This window comes from Adiantum capillus-veneris, chromosome 8 (assembly GCF_014529385.1).
Source record: "Adiantum capillus-veneris isolate H3 chromosome 8, ASM1452938v2, whole genome shotgun sequence".
In the NCBI taxonomy this organism is placed as follows: Eukaryota; Viridiplantae; Streptophyta; class Polypodiopsida; order Polypodiales; family Pteridaceae; genus Adiantum; species Adiantum capillus-veneris.
Window position 1 is genome coordinate 141,893,260 of NC_140938.1, and position 24,528 is coordinate 141,917,787.

At 42.9% G+C, this 24,528-nt stretch overlaps 1 non-coding gene across 1 annotated transcript; it reads left to right on the forward strand.

Moving 5' to 3' along the window:
* The first annotated feature begins 8,486 nt into the window (after window positions 1-8,486).
* Window positions 8,487-8,559, forward strand: TRNAF-GAA (transfer RNA phenylalanine (anticodon GAA)). Its single transcript has one exon. It is a non-coding gene; the product is annotated as a tRNA-Phe (tRNA).
* The last annotated feature ends 15,969 nt before the right edge of the window (window positions 8,560-24,528 follow it).

Consider the following 24,528-nt stretch of genomic DNA (forward strand, 5'->3'; position numbering starts at 1 on the left):
AGGGTAGGTGGTTTTAGGTGACAAAGCTACTCAACTAGAAGGTATTTAAAAAATACCCAATTTGGGCAGACCACTTGGGTAATATGGGGAGAGGGAAGCTTTGGTGCATGCATCAAGTGGACTCATAGTGGAATTGAGGGAAGGAAAGCTGCTAAGCACTGCTTACAACGTTTAGGTAGGACCTCAATATTAATATCCGAGTAAGTGTGCGTACATGCACATATCCATGTGGGGTTACTCGTCTAAATCACAAGACATTGTCCAAGGTCTTCATACACCTCGAATGATTTATGTTTGCTGAGGGAACGCAGCGACTTTTTATTGAGACAAGAAGAAGCTCGGTTTAGATACTACAAGATTAAATTAAGGCCCGTGTAGATGCGTGTGTAAGTTATGTGCTCATGAGAAATAGTACATTTCCTTGCTATACTAGAGTGTGTGTGTGTGTGCGTGTGTGCGCACGTGCACGTGCTTTGCCTGCTGCACGCTCAATTCTTTATTTGCCTTGCTAGTAGAAATCAACTCTCCCCCTTTGCTTTCCTTTTGCAAGATCCCCCAAGCAGTCCAATTTCTCACTACCTCATGACTTGCTCAACCTGCTAATTCTGGTTGGCTCGCTACCTATAGCTCACTACACATTGTGTGTGTGTGTGTGTGTGTGTGTTATACACCACACCAAAAAAACCAAGGCTCCAATTGCTCAAGACCTTCAGTTTTGCATTGGTTGGACCTACTTCCCGATTGACGTGCTCACGGCCCTTTGCTTTCCCTTTCTTTGCACTGTCTTCAAGCCTTCAAGGCTTTGGACTCTCCGATTCAAGCTCAACTTTGCACTGTCTTCAAGCCTTCAAGGCTTTCAACTTCCGATTCAAGCTCGACTATCCTTTTGACTTTCCCTCCTTGCTTGAGTTCATGTTGCCCGACTATGTGGCTATCTTTGATTGCTTGCACCTCCAAGCCTTTGCGCATGAGCTTGCTCTTGATTCTCAGCTTCAAGCTCGAATCTACTACACTATCAAGCTCTGTAGATCCTCTTTTCTTGTTTCTACAAAGATTCCCCTTGAGATTCCAAATGCCCAAGAGGGGCTACACATGCGAGAGAAGCCGAGATCCGTGATCTCATCCAGGTGCTCACCGAGGAGCTCCGATTCAACGCCACTGAGCCGGATCTGTTGCCACCAAGCTCAAGCCGCCATGACCAAAACTCCGTCTCTCCCATGGATGTTGTGGACCATTCAGATGGTAGTCTCTAGTAAAGTGGCCAAACCCATTGTACATAAAACATGCTCCAAAAAGCATACCAAATCTAAGAGGGATCACTTTCAACCATGCACCTACATTAATCACCATGCTCTCTAGAGGGGGTTTGTTAGGAAATATGTCATAGCTAAGTAGATAATTGAGTAGGTTACTTAATGGAGAGAGATAATTTTCATACGCAAGAGATTACAGAGTAGAGAGAGAGAGAGAATACACACGATATACGTGGTTCACTCAATGTGGGCTACGTCCATGGGAAAGCAGCCACTCAATGGCTTTAGTACTTCAAAACAAGAAGTAGGTTACAAAGGGATTATACCCTTTTGGAGCTCCCGCCTTGCTTCACTCTCACCACCTCACACCCACCTTGTTGCATCAACTTCACACTATAAAATGTGCGTAGAAATGGCCTCCTTTTATAGGGCAAAAGGGCTTCCCTCTCTCATGAGAGGGAGCCACGTGTAGCCGCCCTTGTGTAGATAAGTCCAAATCGGACCCTCCAATCTGCCCATGTGTAGTTGTCCTTGAGAAGAAAAGTCCGCTTTTGAACTCGGCCAACTGGCCATTGACTTCCGACCACCGGCCCAACCGGCCAACCAACCGGTCGTTTTCCAACCACTTTTCGGTTGCCGTCCGACCATAATCTTCCGACATATTGACCACCTTGTTGACCACCTTCGTCCGGCCATAATATATTCACCTTTGACCACCTTGTTGACCACCTTCGTCCTGTCCCTTGATATCTTCATACCAAGTATCCTCTTTGCAGCACCTACATCTTTCATTGAAAAAGTTTTAGACCGCTCCTCTTTTAGGTCTTTGATGTCGTGCATGTTAGCACTTGCAATCAGCATGTCATCAACATACAACATTAGGATGATGAACTTCCCATCTCCCAAATTCTTTGTGACGTAGTGATCCGAGTTGCATTTGTGAATCCATGATACAACATCCATCGATCAAAATTCAAGTACCATTGTCTTGATACTTGATTTAAACCATACAATCTCTTCTTTAATATGCAAACCATTTTCTCCTTACCTTTTACTTCATACCCCTTTGGTTGAAGCATGTACATTTCCTCCTCTAAGTCACCATGAGGGAATGTTGTATCCATTTGGTCAAGATTTAGATCATGAGAAGCCACAAGGCTTAAGACAAGCCTAATTGAGTTCATCTTTACAACATGAGAAAATATTTCATTGAAGTCAATACCTTTCTTTTGAGAAAACCCTTTTACCACAAGCCTAGACTTGTACCTTTTCTTCCCACCTTCTTCTTCCTTCAGCTTATACACATATTTGTTTTGAAGTGCTCGCTTACCTTTAGGAAACTCAACCAACTCCCATGTTTGGTTGTGATGTAATGAGTCTATCTCCACTTGCATGTTCTTCATCCATTCTTCTTTGGATTCATGTTGCATAGCTTCTTCATATGATTCCGACTCTCTAGAATCTGACATCAAGAGATGGTTGAAGGAAGGAACAAACCTTTCTGGAGGTCTACTTGCTCTTGTAGATCTTTGTGAAATAGGTTGAGGCTCCTCATTTGGTTGACGTTGTTGCACATCCTCACTGTTTGCAGTCCTTGAGTCTTCACCGTCCTCAAGCTCCATGTACTCATCACCTGTTTCTTTTGTTTGTTTTCTTTCCAAGTAGCCTTTGTACATATTTTGTTTGTTAAAAATTACATCCCTAATCCTTAATATTTTACCATCTTCAGGATTCCATAGGCGATACCCAAAGTCACTTTCTCTATAGCCAATGAAGAAACACTTTTTGGACTTTGCATCTAGCTTTGATCTCAGGCTTCTATCTATGTGTATGAAAGCCTCACACCCAAACACTTTGAGAAATGCATAATTCACCGGTTTACCTATCCATGCCTCATCTGGAACTCCCCCATCCAATGCCGTTGAGGGTGACCTTTTGATTAAGTACACAGACGTACTTACAGCTTCCTCCCAAAGCTCAAGCGGTAGACCTGTATGTAGCCGCATGCTTCGTGCTCGCTCCATGATTGTTATGTTCATCATTTCAAAAATGCCATTTTGTTGAGGTGTCATTGGGGTTGTTCTTTGCTTCGGAATGCCATTGTTAGCACAAAAGCTTTCAAAAGCTTGGCTGCAATATTCACCTCCATTGTCGGATCTGAGGCATTTAGCCTTGGTACCTGTTTCATTCTCCACAAAGGCTTTCCACCTTTGAAATATGGAAAACATATCGGATTTATTCTTCATTACATAAACCCATGTTTTCCTGGTCGCATCGTCCTGTGAATGTTATATACCTTAATGAGCCACCAAGTGATGGTGTACTTGCAGGACCCCAAACGTCAGAATGAACCAACTCAAGTTTTTTATTTTTTCTTTCATTCCCAGATTTTTGAAATTTTACCCTCTTTTGTTTACCATAAACACAATCTTCACAGAACTCTAAGTCCACTTCTTTCAAACCTGGTAGAAGCTTCTTTGTTTGAAGGATCTGCATTCCTTTGGCACTCATATGCCCAAGCCGATAGTGCCACACCACACTGTCGACTTCTGTAGTTGTTGCACAAGCTGAAGGTTGCGAGCTAACAATACACAAGTAAAGTGTACCAACCTTTTCTCCCTTGGCAACCACCAAAGATCCCTTTGAGATCTTCCACAGTTTGCTTCCGAATGCAATGTTGTGACTGTCATCGTCCAATTGTCCTCTAGAGATCAATTTTTTGCGAAGAGAAGGAACATGCCTAACATCTTTAAGCTTCCATTCATTTCCGTTAGCAGCTTTGACACAAATTTTACCTTTGCCGACAATTTCACAAGCTTCATAATCTCCCAAGTATACACACCCAAAATTACCTTTGGTGTAATCTTGGAAATGTTGCTTGTGTGGTGTCGCATGGAATGAAGCCCCGAAATCTACTATCCAGGAATTAGACACATTGTCTAGTAAGAGAATTAGAGTATCTTGCTCTACTTTACATGCCACATTGGCCTCCAATGTTGGCTTGTTGTCTTAAGACTCCGACTCCTTCTTCTTCTTGAACCAGCAATCCTTCTTGATGTGCCATTCTTGCCGCAGTTCCAACAGTCAAGAATTGAATTTGTGCGTGACTTTTCTCCATCTTGAGCGATCATGAACCTTTTGGTTTTTGAACCTCTCCTTAGGCCTTCCTCTTGTTTCCACTGACAGCACATCACTTGATGATTCTCATGTGCTTCTCCTTGGCATTTACTTGCTTAGGAGAACACCCACAACATCATCAAACTTAAGAGTATTTGTGCCAAAAATAGAATTACTTACAACCATCACAATGCTGTCCCAACTATCCGGTAGAGATGATAGTATAAGAAGAGCTCCCACTTCATCATCGAAATTGATTTTCATCGATCGAAGTTGACTTATGTTTGTGTTAAAGTCATTTAGGTGTTCTGCAACTGAACCATTTTCTACCATCTTTAGATTGAACAAACGCTTCATGAGAAATACCTTATTGGATGCCGATGGTTTCTCGTAGAAGTCGTCAAGTGACTTCATCAAGTCCTCTATGGTCTTCATCTCTAAATTGTTGAAGGCCACCGTTGACGCCAAACTTAGCCGGATTGTTCCCAGTGCCTTTCGATCAAGGACAATCCATGCTTCATCTGTCATTGTTGCAGGGGCTTCTTTACAAGACCACCTAGTGGCAAATAGAGGTCCTTTTGGTAGAGATAGTCTTCAATCTACATCTTCCAATGTTGGTAGTTTTTGCCGTTGAGCCTTTCGATCTTGAGCTTTCCTTCCTCCACCATTAATCCCACTCAATTCAAGGAATCCTTTCCTTGAGATAATTTAGCTACGAGCAAACCTTGCTTTCATACCAGTTGTTAGGAAATATGTCGTAGGTAAGTACATAATTGAGTAGGTTACTTAATGGAGAGATATAATTTTCACACACAAGAGATTATAGAGTAGAGAGAGAAAGAGAGTACACACGATATACGTGGTTTACCCAATGTGGGCTACCTCCATGGGAATGCAGCCACTCAATGGCTTTAGTACTTCAAAACAAGAACTAGGTTACAAAGGGATTATACCCTTTTGGAGCTCCTGTCTTGCTTCACTCTCACCACCTCATACCCACCTTGTTGCATCAACTTCACACTATGAAATGTGTGTAAAAATGTCCTCCTTTTATAGGCCAAAAGGGCTGCCCTCTCTCATGAGGGGCAGCCATGTGTAGCCGCCCTTGTGTAGATAAGTCCAAATTGGACCCTCCAATCCGCCCATGTGTGGCCGCCCTTGAGAAGAAAAGTTTGATTTTGAAGTCGGCCACCGGCCACACTAGACATTAACTTCCAACCACCGGCCACCGGCCATTCACTACCGGCCACCGGCCAACCGACTGATCATTATCCGACCACTTTCCGGCTGTCGTCCAGCCATAATATTTCGACAAAAAGGAATATCATGGGTGGAAAAATTTTGGTTTCCGGCGAGTGATTTTTCTTCACGCACGATGGCTTCTCCTCATAATGGGGGCCTTACAAACAGGGTTTACGTACATCCCAACAAACGCACACTCTGTTCGCCACGATCTCCACCTTCTTGTGCAATGGAACAAGCAATAAAATACCCAGGGTGCTTGAAAGGTCTCTGATGTTATCCCACAACCACATTGGTAAGTTGACGAAATCAACCCACACGCGGCACAACTCCTTGAAGGCCTCGGGGGATTCACGTCAGGTACATCGGGCTTTTTGTTAAGATCTTGCTAGTTAAAGCGGGCTCGTTGACCCTAAAGCCTAATGTAAGTCAAAGTGTTGAGTTGAGTAATGAACAAAGGTTAGGATGGCCTGGGGCTGCGAGGTAGTGTAGGCTATGAACTTGTTTGGTGGTGTGGTCGCATGCAACTCTGAGCAGCGGGAGTGGCGTGCATAGTTTGCTAGCTCCGAGGCTGTTTTTTGTTTAACAGCTTTTGGTCTACATCCGTGAGCCTTGGTGTGGGGTCGTCTACGTTGAGGTGGAGCTCGATCAGGGGTGAGCAGGCGAAGCGTCAAGTTCTCTCTCTCCCGCACGCGACCTGGGTCACATATTATGTTCGCCTATTATAGTATTTCCAACGCGTTAGCTATCTTCAGCGTCATTTTAATACACATCTTTAGAGTGACACATCTTCAGCGTTTTTGCTACTACTTCTGTTGGTAATTGATTTTGAGAACTTGGGTATCGTTCGCACATAGGGAATCCGCTATAAGGGCTAAACGACCATGCAATATCGGTTGAGTCGAATGATGAACTCACCTAAGACCTCGTATGCAGAGGCAGTGGCCGGGTGCATGGAACGTCCAAGGACCATCAACTGGAGGCCTAGTCGTCCAATCCCAAGGAAGGTGAGTAGGAAAGCGGCAAGACTCAGGAGGATGGCCACCTTAAGAGAACTGCTGAAGGGGCTAGGCGAGGCGAGTCACACCACGTCTAGTCGATTGGGGAGACGGATTTCTAGGCCTGGAAGAAAATTCTACCACAGGTGGTCGAAATGGAGAATGCGTGCTCGATGTCGGTCCCACCAACGCTGATTAAAAAGCAATTGGCTACAGTGGCCAATTCGTTGTTGGCATTTGGCTTTATGGGCAGAATCTTTTGACAATCTTAAAGGGACTCTTATCTCTCAACCAGTGTTAATATTATTGGACCTCTCAAAACCTTTTGAAGTCCAATGTGATGATTGTGGGCATTGCCTTGGGGTTGTGTTGCTTCAAAAAGGGAATGCCATAGCATTAAAAAGTAGGAGATTGAATGACCAAGAAAAGAATCTATGCATATATGAAATGGAGTTGCTAGCTATTTTATTTCACATGACATAGATGCATGGAATCATTATCTCCTAGCCACTCCATTTACTTTTCACACAGATCACCAAATTCTTAAGTAGTTTTTTTTTTTACACAAACTAAATTAAGTGATAAGCAAACGAGGTGGGCAAACACTCTTTCACAATTTAATTTTCATATTGCTCACATAGTTGGTAAGAACAACCAAGTGGCCGATGCTCTTTCACGACCAAAGGTAAATGTTGTATCATTATCTACTCACAATGATCTATCTTCTATGATAGATGAGTATGATATGGATCTAGATTTCAAAGATATAATGTCAGCTATTGCACTAGGGAAGAAAGAGAAACCATACAATGTGCACGATGGTTATCATCTCTATGGCAATAGATTATAATTACACATAGCTTACATGAAAATGTGAATCTTTTGTAGTGCAAATTTCTACAGAATAGGCACATTGTAGCCTTTTATGGGTTGTGCTATATAGCACACTTGACTCTGCATGTGTGTGTGTGTGTGTGTGCGCGCGCGCGCGTGCACACACACACATACCATCAATGTAGGTGGGGGAATGTGAGCGGACACCTACACTCATAGGAATTTGGGCACATATTTTTTACTCAAACAAAGACTTTCATGTGAGATTAGAGTTATTTGTACAAGCTCTTTGGTCATTTGAAAGCCACCAAGAACAAGGTTTGATGCCAAAACATCAAGTAAGGCATGTTCTGTAACTACGCTACATAAGCAAACTCCTCTCTCATCAAAAGAGTTGCCTATGATGTATCAAGGCAATGTTTTCTTATGGCTGAAATGTATCTAGGTGGGCATCCTTCATTGTGATCTAGGGGTGGAGTGTATGTTTGAAGGATTTAGTGCATTTATGGAGAGTGGTGGGATAAAATATTAATCTTCTTTGCCTCATCAAAATGGTGTTTATGAGAGGAAAATAAATCATTTTGTGAAGATGGCACGAAGGCATAGTGGTTAAGGTGAGGGGCTTCAAGCGCAACCACTAGTTCAACCCTTGAGACATGTGGGTGTGGGTGAGTGGGCGTAATCTTGGAAGCGAAGCTTTGAACGGCAAAAAAAAGAAACAAAAAAAAACATGGCACGAAGTATGGTCAAAAGCCAAGTATCATACAAAGTTCTTATTGTCGTTGCAATGAAGGCAAGGGCAACTTTATGAATAAAACAGCATATCTGTCTCGACCCAATTGTTGTTAACGACAAGTTGCTATTGGGTCGCATGAGAAATTAGCATTCTTATCGTGGTTGGTGTTACAACATGCTACTAGCGTAGATGGTCTTCTACACACTCACCAAGGCCTTGTGAAGCCGTGCAGTATGTACCTGCGTGCCATCATGGAGGCGAAACCCACCTTGACAGGATTTGTAATGGGCCATTGGTGGCCATCTAGCGGGGATAGCTCAGTTGGGAGAGCGTCAGACTGAAGATCTGAAGGCCGCGTGTTCGATCCACGCTCACCGCACTCTACTGGAAGTGAAGATTGAGTCTCAGCGGCTCTAGTGCGAGTTTTGAGTCCTTGGTGCGAAGGAGTTTTATTTTATTTTGCAAAAGTCACAATTCGTGTATTAAGCAACGAAGGAATTTTTTTTTAAACATTGAGAGAGAGAGAGAGCCGTACACTACGTAGCCTGCGCACTGGCGCAAGAGATACGCGCCTCCCACGTTGTAAGAGAGACAGAGCGTCCGTTGGCCCCCCACAACACTCAGTAACACGGTTGCGCACGTGGGGGTGGGTAAGGGGATCGACGGTGGAGGAGGGTGGCGGGCATCCCGAGGTGGGTGAGCCCCCTCAAAAAATGGTGTTATAAACACTAAACCTGGATTCCCCTAGAACTAAACCCGGACCGGCCCTGTGTCCGTGTTTAGTTCTTGGCTGGGTTTAGTTTTAATAGGAGATCTACGACGGACATCGCCTCGACAGCTGCGTGCGGACTTCCCGTTCATTCATCCCTTCACCTCCCCCTCTTAAATGCTCCGTGTCATTTAGTCCCGAGGGTTGGCCCCTCTTGCGATTGGCTTTCAACTCCATCAACAAACAAAAATACGGAGAGCGGGGAGGATCAACTTTATTCATACCGACCTCCAATTATACTAGAGATCTCTATTGGTAAGGCAATCATTCTGGCAGCCTCCTGTATGGTAGCAATGCTTTCAAGAGAAGAAGGGTTATCAAGTAAATAAAAAACGTCAACCGCCTTTCCCCTTTATCCACACCTCGAGATGGGGATGGTCTAGCCCCTTGAGAGCTCAAATTCATTTGTCTTCAAGGCTATTGCTTCTTACTGAGTTTGGAAATTGAGGATCTTGAAGTGAGGGCATAGGGGATGGACCGGCAAGTTTGGTTCATATTTTGAGTCTTCCGCGACTATGGTTTTAGTTGTATGTTCCCTGCCTATCGGGAGCTATCCCTTTCTTGTTTGTGTTTAACCCACCTCGGCAACGAATCTCTCACGATTCTCTCTAATGAAATTGAATCCAAAATCGTGCCACCCTACTAGCCATCTGAGATAAAGCATTACCCTTAGCCCATCAATGTCCACAGGCTTTATTTATATTGGGTTTATTAGTGTTGGCTTGCACAAGCCATGAGAGATGGAAAGGAGCAGAGCATGAGACACACACACACACACACACACACACACACACACACACACACACACACACACACACACACACACACACACACACACACACACACAAAAGTAGAGAACAACTCTCATACACAACCATGTCATAAAATCTAATATCTAACCAACCCAAATGATTTTCGCATATTAAACTGATCATTTAATGTGGGAGAATATACGGGAACAAGGGTTAGAATATAGACATGTGCTTACAGGTCTATCTCGACATGGGGCCAATGGTAAAGGGATCCAAATGAGCATAGCAAGAGTGCTTGGATGGAGAGAGCAAAAAAAAGCATAACACCTAGTTAGATAGGCATGAACAATACTTCAAAAAGAGAGAGAAATTAAGCTATTGACAACAGTTGAGGACGAGATTTACATGGAGCCGGTCCCCCCTCCAAAAGGCTTTGTATTATAGGTTTCTCCTTAGCTTTATTGTTGTTAGCGTTGCCTTTAGGAGACTTTTGGACATTGTCCTTCCCCTTGGGCTCGTTATTACGGTCCTTGTTCTCCGTGGGCTTAAGATTTCTCTTAGCCCCTTGTTGGAAATTGATTCGTGAATCCACCATGGTATGGTGTATGACCACAGATATGGTGCATGGCCTTTGGGAGTTGACATACTCCGCCATATCTTCAGTTAAACCCGCACAAAATTGTTGTTTTTGCTCTCCAAAACCCATCTTTTTGAAGATAGTGGCTTTGAGATGTAAGCCCCAAAACTTGTCTACATATTTGTGGATAGATTCGTAGGGAGAGAGCTTCAAGCTTCGCCATTCGGTGAGTACTTTGTCTTTGGCATCGGTAGCCAAAAACTGCTTCATGATGGAACTCTTAAAGCTTTCCATGTTTGTGGAGCTTCACCGTTTGCCCGTAGGCTAGACCACCATTGACTGGCGGACTTTTGAAAATGCATAGCTACATGGCATAACTTAGAGGACTTCGTGAAGCCCTCATCTCCAAACGCCGCATCGAATTGTTGGATGAAGGCCAAAAAAAAAAATTGTAGCATCAAAGGTGCCATCGTAGGTAAGGAAAGAAATTTTCTTTCCTCCCTCTTTGAACTTTTTGAGCTTGGACGACCTCTTCCACACGGCATAGGATTTCCTATGGCCTCTTGTTTTTGGTGGTTCGAAAGTTGTACCATCACTTTCTTCAGAAGAGGAAGAATTTGAGGAGGATGGAGAAGAGGGTGACCTCTTTCTCACTTTTTTCTTCCCTTGTTACTCCTTGTCTGCACCATCACTTTCTTCATAAGAGGAAGAGGATGAAGAAGATGGAGAACATGGAGAAGAGGATGACCTATTTCTCGCCTTTTTCTTCTCTTGTTTTCTGTCGTCCCTCTTTGAATTATGGTGTAGAGAAGTGTGTGATGTTCTTCTCCATTTAGGGGGTGTTGGAGAGTGTTTTGCCCGTGTCTTCGTAGAGCCATCTCCGTTCGAGGTGGCAGGAGACTCACTTCTTTCTCGTTCTTTTGGTGGGGGCTCTACCATTGAAACTTGACTTCTCCTTTGGGAAAGAGATGCATCGTCAAGTAGTAGATTTTTTAGCCCTTCGTACGGATCCTCTTCTTCTTCCCTTATCGAAGATAGGCCTCTTTTGGAAGTCTCACAAGGAGGCTTCCTAGGTAATCTCTCTTCTTGGTGGGGAGTTTGGAGAATCCCATGAGCATGTAGCTGCTGTTGCACTTCACTTTGGAGGGATGGATTGCCCATGCCTTGTTGAAGCCTAGTAACAAGGTAATTAACAAGCATACGGGCATCATTAGTAGCCTGTTCATTAGCAATCAACATTAATTTCACTCTCTTTACTATTGTCAGCCATTCTAGCAACTTTTAGGTGTAAAATTTTTAAGTGTACTTTGACACTTCATGCCCTAGTTTCTACTCCTCACATTAATTGCAAGGAATAGAAGAGAGGGTCTTTCACCACCAAAACAGTACCGGATCCTGTCAAGCTTCTAATAGCTCAATAGTGGTTAAGCCATAGGCAAGCCCCGTAGGACTTCACTATTTAAGACCATAGCTCTCGACCGTGATGCCCCATTATCTACACAAAGCAGGCGCACTGCAAGGCTGAAAAATCCCTATTCTACTTACTCATTAATAATACCAACCATTTATACTCAGCTTGAGGACCTCTCTTCTTGAGCAAGAAAAGAGAAACCTTGTGCTTTGATACCAATGTAACATTTAATGGTCTAGTAACTTGTGTGTAGCGGAAAATAACATAGGCATAGTGAGCATTTCATAAAGACTAGATTCCTAATGAGCATAGCAAGAGTGCTTGGACGGAGAGAGTAACAAAAGCATAACACCTAGTTAAATAGGCATAAACAATACTTCAAAAAAGAGAGAGAAATTAAGCTATTGACAACAGTTGAGGACCAGATTTACATGGAGCTGGTCCCCCCTCGGTCCCCCCTCCAAAAGGCTTTGTATTACAGGTTTCCCCATCAAGGGAGACATTTTACAATACATTACTTTGTGTTCCTTCAATAACTTGTTGGTGCAATGAAGATGGAAGCTTCAAGCATCAAGCTTACACTTGAAAACACAACATCAATTCCTCACGGTCTCAGACCCAAGACCTCACACACCTTTGAAGATGGTGAGAGCTAGCAGGGTATGAGAGTAGATCGAGGGGAAGAAGAAGTATTCTTACGAGAAAGAAGTATGTCTCCTCACATAATCACTCTTAATAGCTTAGCATAGCTTAGTAATTAGCATGGTAGAGGATATGAACATGCATTGGAGCTTGGATCTTGGTTGAATTTGCATCATAAAGCCAAGAGTTGTTGGTGTAGCCTTTTCACAAGCTTGGAGTAGATGATGAGCTTTCCATTAAATCTTGAGAAGGAGATAGTATTCTTTACTTCACACATGAGATTGTGTGAGTGTGTGTGTGATAATGCCTTGCAAAAATCACCCCCCTCTCTCTCTTGATCGACCCCTCTTGCTAGTTGCTCATGCTGGCATCCTATTGGCCCCTGCAAAGATTAGCCAATTATAATTAAGAAGTATAAGTGATAGCCTTGTGACATGTGTCCCCCTTTCCCCTTTTGTGAGAGCTTTAGGTATTTAAATAATGCAATTAAACTCTCATTGGACCTCTTAGTCTTCTAGCCAATAGGAATCAAGCAAGCCATTGGGCTCCTGAATGCTCATTGGATGCCTTGGGAGACTGTCCAATAGTTCTAGAGAGCGTAATTTCTATTGGTTCTTTTATCAAGTGTTTCTAAATGAATTAAACTAAATTTACTCTAGCCTAATTCTCATTTGTCCACCTCTATGGCCATCTAATAGGATTTGAATGCACCTTGGGGGCAACTGGGCTAGGAAGTTGACATGTGTCCACTATGCCCTTCTCTCTCATCCCCTACAAATATGGCTCGCCCCCTCCTTGATAGGGATGTGGGAAGACTTTTGAGTCCTCCCACAAGCATCCAAATTTTCCCTAAGGCTTGACCATTGAGTATTTGATTTAATTTTGGAACCTTAGCATTTTGGAAGTCTTAATGGGTTGAACCTTAGGGTCTTTGAAGCCCATTGATGCACATTGCTCATTTGCAGATGGCTCCCCTTTGGATCCCTATTTTCCCTCCTTTGGATCCCTACTGTGACCGGTCAGCTAGCCTAAGCAATATTCTAGCTTTTTCTCCCCTGGTACTTCCCCATATTAAATGATCAGTTTAACATGAGAAAATCATTTAGGAGAAATAGATATCAGTTATTATGACAATGTTTTTCTTGTATTTCCCCTGCCTATCTGTTTTTTAAAAATATGCTCCCTAAGAGCTACTTGGATATGAAGGAATGAGGGTTACATGAGAAAACTTAATACTAAGATCTTCGTTTCCATAATGGGAATAGATTGCCCATCTAAAATAAAGCATTACCCTCAGCCCATCAATGTTAATTTCAAGGTTATATGGAAAATTTCTATTCGCCATAACACATAGGATTTATTTCTCTCGGGGTTATTAGTTCAAAAGTATAATTGGTACAACAATCAATGCTCATAACCTATTTAAGGCATCTAGCAAGTAGAGTTCCAATAGATACACGATTTCCAATCTCGACCAGAATAGGATTAAATGGTCCTACTTATAGGTGCCCACATAAGGGATCGGGGAGGTCACCTAAGAAAAATGTAACCTATCACATGAGTTCAACAGAAGGGTATTTAAAGTTATTGAAACTTACTAGAATATATATACAGAAGGATATTATAAAGCATTACCCTCAGTCCATCAATGTTAACGTCAAGGTAATATGGAAAATTTATATTTCCCATAACACATAGGATTTATTTCTCTTGGTGTTATTAGTTCAAAAGTATAATTGGTACAACACTCACTACTCATAAGGTGTTTAAGGTGTCTAGCAAGTAGAGTTCCAATAGATACACGGTTTCCAATTTCCAAAATGGGATTAATGGGTCCTACTTATAGGTTCCCACACTAGGGCTCGGGGAGGTCACCTAAGAAAAATGTAACCTATCACGTGAGTTCAACAGAAGGGTATTTAAAGTTTTTGACACTTATCGAAATATATATACGAAAGGATATTATTTTTTCAGTTTTGAAATAAACTTACAAATTTTAAAACAAAAGGGTACATTATACTCCTAAAAAATTCGTAGATAATGGATTTTACAAACATGTCTTGAACGCACGTGATATGGTAGTTTTACACATAGTGAACTAACTGTAAAGAAAGAGGATGCAAGAGATCTACACAAGACAAGCACAAAGCACACAGAGATGGAAAGCTTCTTCTTCTTCTTACAGAAAAGAGAGTACAAAATGACTTAGTGCTAAAACTGGAAAGTAGCACATATGTACATGCGGTCACTAAGTGTGAACTCTCTAGAAGCGTACTAGGCTGGCACTATAAGTGTAGTCCAGCTGTAGAATCACTGGCAGAGATCCTCCGTGTCGGTCACCTAATGCGCCAGTGAGTAAATGTCGTAAGCGGCCAAGACCCGTAGTGGATGCCAGCTCAAGATGTAGAGCTCGACATCTCAACACTCCCCCTCGAGCTCTGCATGTCGCAGAGTCCAAGCATAGTCCGAAAACGTTGAAGCTTCTCAGCTCCGAGGGCCTTGCTAAAGATATCCGCTATCTGATCCTCTGTGCTGACGTAGACCAAGTCGATGTCGCCCGCCAACACTCTCTCTCGAACGTAGTGGTAATGGACCTCTATGTGCTTGGTCCTAGCATGGAACACTGGGTTCCTAGCCAACTGCATGCTGCTGAGGTTGTCACAATGGATGACAATCTGCTGGTCCACCTGCACTCCCAAGTCCTCAAGTAATGTGCGTAGCCAAGCTACCTCGCACGCCGCAACTGTTGCACCTTTGTACTCGGCCTCTGTGCTCGATAAAGCAACCGTAGGCTGCTTTTTGCTACTCCAAGTAACAACAACACTCCCAAAAGAGAACATGAAGCCACTCGTAGATCTCCTATCAACAATGCTACCTGCCCAATCTGCATCTGTATACCCATACAATGCTAATGGCGCATCTGCTGCATAGAACAATGCGTAGTCAAGAGTCCCTTGCACATACCGAAGTGTGCGTCGTACTCCATCCAAATGTGGCTTCCTCGGAAGCTGCATGAACTGACTCTCCAAGCCTACTGTGTAGCTCAAGTCTGGCCTCGTGATAGTCAAGTAGTTTAGACTGCCCACAATTTTCCCGTACATATTGACATCCTCAACAACATCACCCTTCTCTGCACTCAGCTTTGCATTCACATCCAAGGGAATAGAAATTGGCTTACAATCAGCCTTACCATACTTTGACAACATGTCCAAAGTATATTATCTCTGTAACAGCCATACACCCTCTGGAGTCGTGATCACCTCAATGCCAAGAAAGTAGCGCAACTCGCCCAAATCTTTCATTTCAAACTCCTGTTTGAGAAGACCCTTCACATGGTCAATCTCCATAGCATTGTCACCCACAATAATAAGGTCATCTACATATATGGTAATGACCACAATCCCCATATCACTCTCACGTACATAGAGTGAATGATCAGCATGAGCTCTCCTAAACCCAATACTGACAAGATACTTGGCAATCCTGTCATACCATGCTCTAGCGCCATGCTTCAAACCATACAAAGCTTTGAGAAGTCTGCATACATAATCTGGGTAACCTGGATTGACATAACCAGGTGGCTGATCCATATACACTTCCTCTTGCAACTCACCATTCAAGAAGGCATTCTTTACATCCATTTGATGCATAATCCATCCTCTAGATGCATCCACTGCTATGACAGCTCTCACAATTGTCATCTTTACCACTGGAGCAAAGGTCTCCTCATAGTCTATGCCATACGTCTGTGCATAACCCTTTGCGACCAGCTTGCCTTGTGACGCTCAATGTTACCATCAGCTTTATTCTTGGTTTTATACACCCATTTACAGCCAATAGCTTTCTTGCCACTTGGCAATGGCACCAACTCCCATGTGTCGTTTGATTCCAATGCAGCCATCTCTTCATTCATTGCATCATCGCAATGCACATTTCCAACTACATCCTCCAAACATGTGGGCTCCACATCCTGTATCACCTTAGCCATGTAGGCTTGGTGATGCGCTAGATACCCATCATAAGTCAATTTCTGAACTGGATTTCTGACTCTGTTAGATCTCCGCGGTCCTGGGTCACTCCTTTGCCCTCTAGCATCTTCTTGTACTTTCCTTACACTAGGTGTCCTGACAGCTGGAATTCCAAATTCCTCATCAAGACTTGTTCAGAACCATCTGAATCCATGTCTACATGTGAAAACCCTGATGATGCATCAGCCATAAAGGGAGGTTCATCTACCTTTTCCTTTTCTTTTCGTGATACATTCCCTGTACCTGCTGGTGGAGTAACCTGCGTACGTAATCTACCATTCCATGGCTTCTCAACAGAGCCATGAGAAGAGGACTCTTGTGGTCCACTCAAAACCTGTGATTGTGGCCTCACATTTTGGACAACCACATCATCTTTTACATCAGCCCCAATAGTGCCATGTGCATTACTGTACCAGCTGCTCATCTCATCAAAGACTACATCTCTGCTCACTCGTAATTCTCGTGTAGTAGGGATTGTAGCACCTGTACCCCTTTTGTTCAAGGGAATATCCCACAAGAATACATTTCTCTTCTTTAGGATCCAATTTCCTGCACAACTCATCTGATACATGCACGTAAGCTATGCAGCCAAACACTTTTAAGTGTGCCAAATCAGGCTTTGTATCTGTAAACTTTTCCTCAGGTGTTACATCATGCACCGCAATTGTAGGTGTCCTATTCATAATGTACACAGCTATATTTATAGCTTCAGCCCAGAAATGATGAGGCATGTTCTTCTCATTCATCAATGCACGTGCAACCTCTGCAATGTGCCTGTTTTTCCTTTTTGCGACCCCATTCTGTTGTGGAGTATATCTGCATGTAAACTGCCTGCGTATACCATGCATTCGCAGAAAATATGAAAAATCGTTGGAGAAGTACTCTCCCCCTCCATCTGACCTCAATTTCTTGATTTGCATATCTGTCTCCTTCTCAATCATGACTTTGAAGTCCTGAAAGTGACCAAACACTTCACTTTTGTTACGCATGAAGTAGACCCATACTTTCCTTGTATGGTCATCAATGAAAGAGACATAATACCTGCAACCATGTATACTTGTAGTATCGGTTGGACCCCAAACATCTGTGTGTACCACCTCAAGTGGCTTTTTACATACATTGCGCTCATGTGGAAATGAGCCCTTTGGCATGCTGCACACCACTTTATGCATACCATCCACCTTGAATTTGGGCAAACCTTTTACAATCTGTTTTGATTTCATACTGCGCAATCTCTGCTCATTGACATGGCCAATGCATTTGTGCCAAATGTCAACATCAGCCACAACACCTGTGTCCTGTGCAATAATGCAGCTTTTACCTCAGGCATGTCTACATTGAGCGTAAACATTCTGCCCTCACATTTGCCCTCTGTGATCAGCTTACAGCCATTCTGGAAATCTTCTACATAACAACCATTGGGATTGAAGCGAACCTGCAAACCCTGCTCAACCATTTGTCCAACAGAAACAAGATTCTTTGTAATGTTTGGGACATGAAGTACATCTGCTAAGTACTTTGATTTCCCACTCTTCGTATTTAGAGGTATACCCCCTACATGAGCAATTGGGTGAGCTGTGTCATCTCCTGTCTGCACATAGCCTGACACATCTGGTTTGCGCATATCTCTAAACCACTCTCCACGAAACGTCATGTGATTAGAGGCACCTAAATCCACATACCAAACATCATCTTGGGTGGAATTCTCTGCAGTCATTGTATTCATTACATGCTGCATAACAAACATGCGCTCGTTTTTGCTGTCATCTGCATCTCTGCTAGTAGATGCATAGTTGCCCTGTTCTCTCTTTCCACTTGCTTTTCCCTTTGGACAGTCACATGACGTGACCTCTTTCACCACAAGTCCAACATTCTCTGCTATCTGCAGTATGTTGCTGCCTGCTTGATCTTGCACCACGACCTCTTTGACTCCCCCTGCCTTGAGATTGGTTTCCCCTTCCACCTGTATTGTTTTGATTTGATTGACCTTCTTGAAATTGGCCCCTGCAACCCCTTGGGACTTGACCATGACCTCTACCTCTACCTCTGTTGGAGTTAGAATAGAAGGCCTGTTCAGAATTATTTCTGCCATGAGAAGAAGATGTGTCAAGGTTCTTGTCCTCAAGAATAAGCATAGAAATCAAATCTTGGAACACAGGGATGTCGTCTCTTGTATTCATGGAAGACCTGAAATGTACATACTCATCTCCTAGACCATCCAAGCATGCACGGACAATGTCATCGTCTTCCACTGAGACTTTAATAGATCCAAGAGCCTCAATGATACTCTTGATCTTCAAAGCATAATCATTGATGGAGAGGTTGTTCCTCTTAACCTGATTTAGCTCTGACTTTAGTTGAAGCGTCCTAGCCTTGGTGTTCACCTCGAACACTCTGTCTAAGTTTTTCCATGCAATGGCGGGGGTTTCAGCATCCTATAGATAGCCCATCATGCCATCTGTGATGCTCATAGAAAGCCAATACATCACTTTGCTCTGGCCTTGTTGCCAGTCCCTCAAAGCTTTTCTTTGTTCTGCTGTAGCATTTGCCTCGGGAATCTCTGGTTCCTTTTCATTGTCTCCTTCTACATAGTCCCAATAACCTTTTCCTTTTAGGAAATTTGTTATTCTGAACTTCCATGCAGGGTAGTTATTTTTCTCAAGCTTCTCAGTGACAATTTGACTGAAACCGTCAGACATCTTGAAGCACTAAGACAAAATAGCTACAATCTGCAAAAACCCGCAAATCTGCTGAACCTGCTATCGTGGTACCTGTAACGCTTTCTACACTCAACGAGTGTCCACAATCAAGCGTACATACAACCACTATACTTGTACAGTAAATCTCTGTGTATTGCACTTTGGAGACCTGTGTACTGCATCTGGTCGTGGATTGTGAACGAAGGGATTGTGATGCTCTTGCTCTCTTAGCCTCTCTTGCCTGCACCAGGCTCTGATACCATGTAAAGAAAGAGGATGCAAGAGAGCTACACAAGACAAGCACAAAGCACACAGAGATGGAAAGCTTCTTCTTCTTCTTACATAAAAGAGAGTACAAAATGACTTAGTGCTAAAACTGGAAAGTAGCACATATGTACATGCGGTCACTAAGTGTGAACTCGCTAGAAGCGTACTAGGCTGGCACTATAAGTGTAGTCCAACTGTAGAATCACTGGCAGAGATCCTCCGTGTCGGTCACCTAACGCGCCAGTGAGTAAATGTCGTAAGCGGCCAAGACCCGTAGTGGATGCCAGCTCAAGATGTAGAGCTCGACATCTCAACACTAACTGGCCGCACTAGGGTCTATCTGGTCACATAGTCATACAGGGTCTAGTAACCTTTTGTGCAATGTATCCCTAGAGTCGATTCCCACCTTCTATGTCCTCCTCTCCTTTCTTGAATTTTGTCCTACTCAAAATATTAGACATCTAGTATGGCTTCATCTCTTTCGCTTCGCTTTTCTCTTATGTAGAGCTTTCTCCCTTTCAAAGGCCTCTGCACTAGTTGAGAGTCGTGGTTTCACACCTCTGACCATCTCTTGTTGTAGACGAGTGCTGGAGGTAGAGTTCTCCCTGTGGATAATCCAGTAGATGGCCTCTTGTTCCAAGTGCTCCCTTCTTTCAGTGAGCATCTCCACCTCGTGGGGTGTTAGTGCATGCTAGGTTTTTGTGTTAGGGTCATATATAGTCTTCTTGCCTTTGGTTAACCTTGCGTGGATAGCTTATGATAGATGGACAATGTTTGTATCCATCTAGTTGGATCTAGTTGATTAGCTTTAATCCTTACTTCAGAAAGGACCTTATCCATTTTTCTAAATTGTGGTTCTGAGCTAGCTTTGTTGGCAAGCTCCTTTTCAAGGGTTTTTAAAGCTTCAACTGACAGTTGTAGCAACTCATTGGCGTATCGGAGGTTGATCTGAAATTTTCATTGCCCATCAAGCCTTTGAAATTGATCAGGTCATTCTTGAGCTCTACAATTGTACTTTTCTGTCCACTATCAGTAATGATGGATTTTTAGGCCACCCATAGGGTATTTCTTTGTTCGTACCACTCCCTATTTGGTCCATAGTTTGGATATATCTCATTATGATATGTAGATTCATCTTATAAAGCTAGATAGAACTTGGGCAGTTAAATCATCAACTTTCATTGGAAGTTCATACATGAGGATAGGAGATTTCGGCATTGCTTTAAAAAATTCAAAACTATCTGGTTTTCATGTTGCATCATTTTCTTGAAGACTCTAAGTAGATGGAATAAACTCTTCAGAGTTGTTCTTATTCTTTGATTGCCATTTTGGTGAGTTGCCCTCTGCTATTGGATGCATTTTTTTCTAAGACTGTAGCTACTTTGTGGTCTAGAATTCTTTTAGATATTTGTAACTTTCGTAGGACCCCTTTGAGCTATTATTGATGTCCTACATGCATCTATAGGCTCTATTGCCGAGCTATTTCCCGACAACATTTTCAATTGAATTCCTAGACTTCGTACATTAATAATTGTCAGCTTCACTATCTGAGGGTTTATTCTAATGTCATAATGTGCGAGGATTTACTCAGGTATGCGGTCAAGTACCTGGATGACATTTGGATGAGAGGGTAGTGTGCATGTCTATTGTTCATGAACGTTAATAGCTTTTCATTTCTTAATCATCCTTTTGGATCTGATATAAAGCATCTGAGATCGCTGCAAATCCTTATACACATCATGATTCACCCTGAAGATAGGTTCGGACCCAGACTTGCTTCTCTTTCCTGAACCTCGCGCTTAGACTCATACATTGATTGGAAAAGTCGGATGTGTGATCTGAGTCTGGATTCTCTTGGATTTCTTTGCCCTTTTTTCTTTGTGTAAAGACCATTTGTTGTTGTGTGACTTCAATATGCTGGTCTTAGGGTTGGTATGTCTGGCTTCCAGGTGTTTGATCCTATGTGTTGTCTGGGGTCTTCTGGGGTCTTATAAAGTGGATGATGTGATTACCCCCTAATTATGATTTGGAGCATTTGCAAGTTCTTTGTCATCGTCCTCATCATTCTTTGAGCTTGGTTCACCCTATTTTCGTGTTTGTCCTTCTTCTCATCATCCTTCTCATCTTCATATTGGCTTGCTTTGCTATGTTCCAATAGTGGTTGGTTGACTAAGGCATTGGTATATTTTGTGATTTTCTCTTCAGATATTCTTTGGTGTTCACTACTGACTTTACACCATAAAAACAAGTAATAAAGATTTTTTCGAACTCTATTATGGAGCCTATGACCGGAACCAATAGGGCAATCAATTATTGAAAGAAAATATCCTAGAGGGATTACTTAGACTCGTTACATTGAAGGAGAGGCATTGAGCAATTTCTTGAACTATTCAAGTGTCTGCAATGATATTTTCAATATGATTCATACTGACCTCCAAAATTATACCGAAGATCTATTAGTAAGGTAGGTGCCTCCATCGTTCTGGCAGCCTCCTCTATGGTAGCAATGCTTTCAATTGATGAAGGGTTATCACGCAAATAAAAAACAACGACTCATAAAATTAGAGGAGAATCCTTTTCCACGAAATATTTCTTAGTCAAAACTTGTTGAAACCCATTAATTGTCAACCGTCTTTCCCCTTTATCCACACCTCCCACACCTCGAGATAGGGATGGTCTAGCCTCGTTCATAAAGCACACGGGGTGCACTCGAGGGATCAACGGCCCGAGTGAATACCACCGTTGGATCTCATCTGACTGGAAAAAACAAAGCGCGCCGCATGTCCCACTCCCCCCTCGAGCTCGCACCCCTTCCCACACACTCGCAGACCTCAACCATCCCGCCTATCGCGCGTCCATGCAAGCAATGCACCTTTAAGTATATAAAAACCTGCCCCCTCTTGGCGCGTAGATCCAACGGCCTAAAGCCCCCCGCCTTGCCGATCGCGCTTCCCGCTGTTGATCCCTTGAGTGACACCCCGTGTCACTTATAAACGAGGATGGTCTAGCCCCTTGAGAGCTCGAATTCAATTGAGGGCTCTTGCGTCTTACTCGGTTTGGAAAGTGAGGATCAAGAAGCAAGGCTGTAGGCCCAAACAATTTTTGGTTTGGGACTCATTAGAGGGTATCTCACTAGATACCTCTATAAAAGGCAAAGGCTAATAGGAAGGAAAACATAGAAAGTACCTCAGTTTAGGTGTCACTGTCACGGCTAGGGACTTGCTACGCGCCGTGTGCGAGCCACAAAGGCTCCTAGCACACAGTCATACAACAGACAAGCTCACAAGGAAGAATGGTGTGTCACTCACCTTCCTGCGTAGTTGCAAATGAAGGATTCCCACGCCGCAAAGAAGAGGGAGACGCCGCTATGCCACGCTCAACCGCCTCGCCGCCGTCGTGCCGCCGCAACGCTCGATCACACACACACTCTCACACTCTCTCTCACACGTACACACACACACACACACACACACACGGAGATGGTGAAGGAGAAGGTGGAGATGGAGCAAGAGCGGCTTCTATTGCACAATGAGAGAATGAGTAAAAATTAGGTTTAGTGGATTTTATATGAGCTCACCCCATTCACACTTGGGCGCCCATACTTAGCCAACTAACTCCTTGAATATTCCAGTTAGAGTGTGCCTGTCATCGGCGATCACCCTTACCCTGTTCCTATTGGTCCGACAAGCCCGGTACCTGACTCTAAACAATACAACGCTTATAGATCATAGGGTGTCCGTGTGCCGTGAGGGTTAACATGCCCCCCTTCATGATGTAGATTCCGTCCTCGGAAGCTATCCAGTTGAAGCTCGTTCGTCGAGATGGAAGAGTCGACATGGATGTGCGTAGCCTTCTTCAATCACTGCAAAATCAAACAACATTGCCACAGTAATTGCATTCTCATATGCAATTTTAGACAGACAAATTGATTGGTAACAGAATTTTAGACAATTTGTCAGCAATAAACATTAAATTGCAATACAATCAAATGCATAAACAGATGTAAAGGTAAAAAATTAAACAAGTCCGGGATCGCTAATTTAACGGTCAAAAGGCACTAGAGCTCGACTATTAATACCATGGGTAACTTCTCAATTTTTTTCTGGTCAATTAAGTTGTTTAATCGCGAGAGCCAAGTATTTGATGTTCGAGGGCTGACTAGAGGCTATACCTAGAAGACCTTGTAGTTAAGCTACGATAAAAGAAATTTCTCATGAAATCATCGCCTGACTGATTACCTTTCTTTGACCCCCCAAAGTCTTTTCACATTGATTCAATTTTGATGTGTGTGCTTATTTTGTATGCCTTGGGTTTTTTGCTTTTCAAGGAAAAGCGCCCACACTGGAAACCTCTAGGGCTCTAGTACCATAGGCAATACATGTGAGTGAAGTACCAATTTAAGCAGGGATTTCTCTTCCAGCTCAAAATTTTACATTGTGGCACTTTGATTTTTTGTTTGTTCATTGTCAGCATTTTAATTTTGTAACTTTGGGGGGTCATATAACATTGTTACCCTCCCCAGGCTCATCACATTAGTAAACTCCCTTTATAATACTTAAGCTAAAGGTCAATAGGGTTAAGCCCACTAGAAAGCCCTAGTACATTTCACACAATGCTGCCTAAATCGGATTAAGAACCTAAGTAACCATTGCGTATTAGGAAGGCATTCCCCATGGTATTAAGAGAAGATTTCTAATACCTAGCTTTTTCAAACTAGCTTAGTCGGACTGCTTGATTTTTAAACCTAGACAAGTGATTATGACAAAACATTACATTCAATTAAATGTTTGATACTAAGCAAATGCGCTGAATATTATGCTACCAATCACAATCAAAGCATACAAACATGGATGCAAAAAGATAAGGGCAATGCTAATGGACATAAAACACCTGTTTGTGTTGATGGTCGCGCTTGATTTGAAGTGTGAACGAGAGAAAGGTTCCATGAAGGTCCAAATCCTATCAATAGCAACACGCTCCTGTACACACTAGGAAACAAAAGGAATACCTCCAGGAGGCACATTAGTGGGAAAAGGTACCAACACTTATTGAACACAACAAAAAACATAAGGAACCCTAACCTAATTATTTGCACTCCCCCTAAAGAGTCAAGGGAATAGGATATTGTAGAGGTTGGGGGGAAACCCTAAGGCTAAACCCCTATCCTCGTCATCGAGATAAACAAAGTCATCATCCATGAGAC